A 6000-nucleotide genomic window follows, 5' to 3' on the forward strand; every position below is an offset into this window, starting at 1 on the left:
ACTGAGATCTTGAAACAAAATTCTTTTTATGAGACAGAGCATAAGTATCAAATATGACTGCTGCCTCTTCAAGAGTTTTCACATTCTTATCTTCTAAATGTCTTTTCAAATCTTGAGGAACACATTCCTTAAACTCTTCTACCAGGATGACTTGGCACAAATTGGCAAAAGTTTTATCAAGTTTCTTAGATCTAAACCAGTGATCGAATAAATCTTCTTTCTCTCGTGAAAATTCAACAAATGTTTGACTATCAAATTTTCTATACTTTCTGAACTTTTGTCTAGACGCTTCTGGCACTAATTTGTATGCTTTTAATATTGCTGCTTTGACCTTCTAATAGTCTGAACTCTCAGCTACCCCTAGTGCAGAGTATACCGCAGCTGCTTTGCCAACCAGTACACTTTGTAACATCGTTGTCCAAGCATTTCGTTGCCATTTAAGATTCTCTGCGACCTTTTCGAATTGGGGGAAATATTTGTCTACAGATTTTCCTTGAAATTTTGAAACTAATCTGATATTTTTTGCTGCGTCAAATTCAGTTTTGACAACTGACGGTTCTGATTGGTGCTATAATTTTAATTTTTTATAATTCAAAGTTCATTTCACGCTCTCTTTCTCGCTCTTGTCTTTCTAATTTGTCTAATTCAAGTTTTGTTCACACTCTCGTTCTTCTCTTTCCAATTTTTTTCTTTCAAATCACATTTTCTCTATCTTTACTTGAAACTGATATTCTGCCATTTTGTAAGAGCCTAACTCTGATTTAACTGTATATTCTGGAAGATCGTATTTTTCAAAGATGTTTTCTTCTACTAGTTTGTTTGCAACCTTTATTCTAATGTCTTGCTTTTTCTGAGAGGATTTTTCTTCTACTAGTTTGTTTGCAACCTTTATTCTAATGTCTTGCTTTTTCTGAGATAATTTAACATCTAACCCAAGATGCAAACCTAATGCGATCCTTTTTTAATGTGTCAAAAACCTGAACACTTGGTGAAGTCAGTGACCGAAAATACCATGTTGATTTCTGCTGGCTTCTTATTTAATTTAAAGTTTCAATTAACAAAATTCTGACAATAAACTGCAAAAGTGCAAGAAATTCTTTTATCCCGGACGAGCCCCCAATTCTGTTATGGGTCAGAATAACCCTAAACGCCAGCACAGATCAATAACAATAATTTTAACTTAACAATAATTTATTAACAGTAATATATACAAATCATAAAGTACAAACATAGCAAGAATCTAAAAATCAAACATCAGAGTGTCCGTTGCTGCACACAATGTCCTGTGTAAGTATATCCCAGTTGTACCTCTATGGTGCTTACACGACAAAAGTATCTCTATGCATCGAATTGACAGGGTATTTATACAGTATCCTTAATCTAGAATATTCTAGAAATTGTTAAAACATGATATTACTGGAACACTCTGGACATACACAAAATTTATGAATGTTCTGGATAAAATGACCGAACATGTTGACCACTCTGGAATGTTCAAGAAACTTAATGTTACTAAAATTTACATGATGAAACAATACACCTCACAACAGTATTTTCAGGGGAGATTTGTGATTTTTTTTTTTTTTTTTTGCATATTACAATAAATGATGTGACAATTTTTTTTAAAAATGACATGTCTTTGTTCGTATGGACAATTAACCATCAGCAAAATTTCCGATATAAAACATGAAACTTAATTAACATACATATAAATGCCGAGAGTTGATTCTGATACATGAAGAAAGAAGGTTTGGAAAATTCTACCACACATTGGTTGGGTTTTCTACGATTTAACATGGGGTCCTTCATTTTCTCCAGATTTTTTTTTTATTTTTGAGTAGGTGTAGTTAAAGGAAAACTGATTAGTTTCTTCAGACCGTTACAACAAGTTTCGTGATCCAGTCCCCCTTCGTCGAGTTTGTAAGCTCTCCTAAATAGTCTGTATATGAGGGTATCAGAAAGTAAAAAAAAAAAATGGCGTCTAGTGGGCTCAGATTATTTTTTCTTTAAATCTCGGAATCATAATTTGAATATTAATTTAAGAGACTGTATTTTTTAATTTCTGTGATTTTTCCTAAAAATCCGTAAAAGGACTTACTCAGTAGGGGTGCTGAAAAATGATATAAGATACAAATTAAAACATAATTAATTTTATTGCAACATTAACATATAATAAATTACTGGAAACTCCTTTCTTAACGAATACAAAATTTGTAGCCATCCACCGGCAAGTGGTGGCGTCTCCATATGAGTGAAAAATTCCCGCGAGGAACGTTAAACAACATATTATCAATCAATCTTAATGATTTTTTTTTATATAATCAATGTCTTGATTAAAAAAATGAATTTATGTATGCTTATTTATTTTACCCGATAAAAAGACCTTCGATGAGAAAAAAAATAATTCATGATGAACTAAATGAATGGTTAAGAATATTTCTTTAATATTTAAGTTTTAAAAAAAGTATAATTAATAGGATGTATCTCGCCATTGGTTTCCTCTTTGCGGAGTAAAAATCCATAGGGCATGGCAGCCTTCCAATTCTTTCACTGATGGTGGTGTGTTTTTTGTTTTTGTTTTTTTTTTTTTTTTTTTAAATATTGTCACTTTAATTATAGATCAACACATTTTTAAAAATAAGAATGCAAGGATATGATAGTGGTAAATTAACACCTCAATTCTGGGCTCAGTAGGTAGTACTTGGTTGGGTTCAACTTCTTGCCATTAAATATCGTGTAGAACTGAACGTAAATACATATGTAGTTTCGAATTTGTCATCTTAAATGGGTTTGTCCACTATCTTAATGACTGCATAATAAACATAAATAACTGTTATTTAAAAAATGATATAGGATAAAAATATTATGAAAAGATGGGACCTCTTGTCCCTGAATTCTTATTTTTGTTTTCGTAAAATGATACATGTTTACCCAAAAAATATTTAAGAGAAAAAAATAAACTTTTACATGAACTTCTACCTCGGCGAAAAGCTTCATTCCCCAACAAGATATTAAGGGGGATCTTGTCTTTGAGTTAAATTCTAACTGCAATTTCATCTTTAGACGGGGGAGGGACATTTTTAAGAAAATTGAACTCACCATTGAAGGACTTGCTGGGCCAAGATTTTTAAATGTAACAATTAAAAAAACTGTTTATCATCGCGCATTGTAAGAGCGCCAACGCAAGGTCTTCCGGCATGGACATTTGTGTTCCTTTTTTTGTTAACAGTTTAGTGGAAAACTATTAAAATTAAGATAAATACTAAAAAATTAAAGATTAAAAAAAATGAATGGAAAGTATAGGAATCACTCACTTTGGAAGTAAAAGTTTACTTTCCCTTCACAAAGGGAAAGTTGACCTACAAAAAGTGTTTTCTGATACTTCTTGGTGCACCCATGAAAGAGTTATGGCGTTTCCCTATCACTTCCAACACCGATTTCAAATTTTACACTCATTTTGAGAGGAAAAGAAGCAGGCTAGAGTTAGTACTAACATCCATACTGCAACCAGTGGTACCACGCGAGCTACCAGTAGAAGCATTTTAAATGAATTCAGCGAGGTAATTTAACAATATTTTCTTCTATTTAATCTTTTAAACTAATGTAAAACATATATTGACTTAATAATATTGACTTAATAACAAACAAAACTGTTTGAATATGATATGCTAATATGTCTCCCTTAAAAAAAATATAAATAAATTTCAATATCTTGAGTAAGTAATAAGTGACACACACAATTCATCCCCCTGTAAGAAGATGTACCACTTTGTAGATTGTGGGATTTGACATTGTTACATTGTTGCAGGTAAGGGAGACCATTGTGTTATATTCATAACATACAAAAATATATCAAGTGCTTATTGTATAAAATGAAAATAATGTATTATTATTTCAGTGCGCTTGAGCGCATGGACTGAAATTTAAAAAAAGTTGAATAAAACTAAAATAAGGTATAATTTTGTAATCTCCCTGGCTTCGATCCGGTTGTCCCAGCTTATTTAAAGAAAGAGATCTAGCAAGATCTTCCCTCTGAAGTTGGCCGAGATGGTTAAAGATAATTTGTTTTATTTGTTTACTTTTAATTAAGGGAAAGACAATATAACATTCATAAAGCTTTAATTTCATTGCAGTATAGGTACAGGGCATTGGAGTCGTATCATCCCACGATCTTCTTACAGGGTTAAGAAGGATCGATACGAATAAAGTTTTTTTCCCACCTCGTGATGTCAGTTGAACATGATGTTAGGATCAAGTCCGGGAAAGGAAATACTGACTTTAAAGATGTCAATGTTTCTCTCGAAATAATACATCTGTAGGTTTTCAACGACAGTGACAAAGGGTCCAACATCCAAGGAATCAAAACACCCTTCAAAATAAGCCATCTGGTCAAGAGGTATACCTAATTCTTATGGTTCCATGGCGATCTCTTTGGAGAAGAGGGTTTGTTTGCGAACGTATTTAACCCATACATGAAACAAGGTAAACGCTCTGCGATCCAAACGTGGTGTCATAATTCCCAAACATTAAATGACAATATCCACGTTGATACATCCTTTTTTATAACATGACGATGCTGGGTTCTTAAGATCTGAGGGTTGCTATCAGATGACTTCAACAAAATAAAATAAATGCACAGAGATTTTATACGTTTTTTATGTTATTTTTGTACTTTCAAATTCTGTTGGTTGCACGTGATCATCCGTAAAAAAACAGTCTGTTACCAAGAGAGATTCGAAATAGTGTCTTTTTTTATAATAAATATACGGAGTATACTAGACTCAAGAAATCAATAGAATGGATAGCAGTCGACATTTGAATTAAAGAATTATTTATACAATTTTAATTTCTTTCCTTTCTTAATTTAACCTTATTATCTTTTGTCTAATGTATTCTACATATTGAAAAAGAAAATAAAAATAAATATTTCAATTTTTCATTGAGGTCTTTTTTTTTAATTCAATGGCAATAGGATCCTTCGTATTCTAATTAGTTTTTTATTTAAATACTTTTGTTATAATCTGTCAAATATCAGTATAAATTAATTATCGTTTTTATAAGTTAATTACCATGAAATTAAGATTACCAAGTTTATGTATATAAGACAGATTATAATTTATTTTATTTATTTACTCTAAATTCGATTCATTACACTATATACAGAAAAATTCCAATATTACTTCATCACATCAAGTAACAACACTTCATTTTGTCATTTTTTTTCACTTCATTTCATTTTTCTTTGTCATAATATAATCTTAGATTCATTTCAAGTCCTCATTCAGTTTACAACCAATCTTTCAGGAAGCTTCTTTCCAACTTCACATAGTTTTAATAATAACACAAACAAAATATTATCATTTTGATTTCAAGATTTTATTTATTTTCGCGATATTACAATTGCATCGCGATTATTTTCTTCTTTTTACCAAATAAAAAAAAGACATATAGTACACAATTTAATATATGTATACTAATATGTGCAAGTGTGTGTGTGAGAGAGAGGATGTGTATGTACATGTGTGACGGAGTGTGCGCGTGTGAGAGAGAAAAACTCACATTCATTTTTCTGCCCGTCATTTCTCTTCATTTTTTTCTTCCTGAAGTTCCACTGTCATTAAACTCGCTGGTTCTGAAATATTTTTTCAAAGTAACATTTACTGTTTTTGAGTAGTTTACTGAGTAGCAGAGAGAGAGAGATTTGCTTACTGTTCCTCTTCTTCAAAAGTGCTATCGTTTAACAACTGCACTAAACTATCTGAACTACAAAAGAATAATAATATTTTTTCAATACCGACAGACTACATATTATTTCTAAAAGATTATTCAACTTGAGGTTAAAAAAACCTACTCTTCCACACTTATGATCTCCATCATGAGACGACTGAAAATAAATCATTACAATAATCAGTAAATGAAATATAATTATAATATATATATAATGTATATTATATATATTAACGTTAAAAGAAAATTATGTATTAGCTTTAAGGAATCCCA

The sequence above is a fragment of the Saccostrea cucullata genome, unplaced genomic scaffold, assembly GCF_032062105.1.
Source record: "Saccostrea cucullata isolate Sc308-1 unplaced genomic scaffold, CSIRO_AGI_Scuc_v1 ctg62, whole genome shotgun sequence".
NCBI lineage: Eukaryota > Metazoa > Mollusca > Bivalvia > Ostreida > Ostreidae > Saccostrea > Saccostrea cuccullata.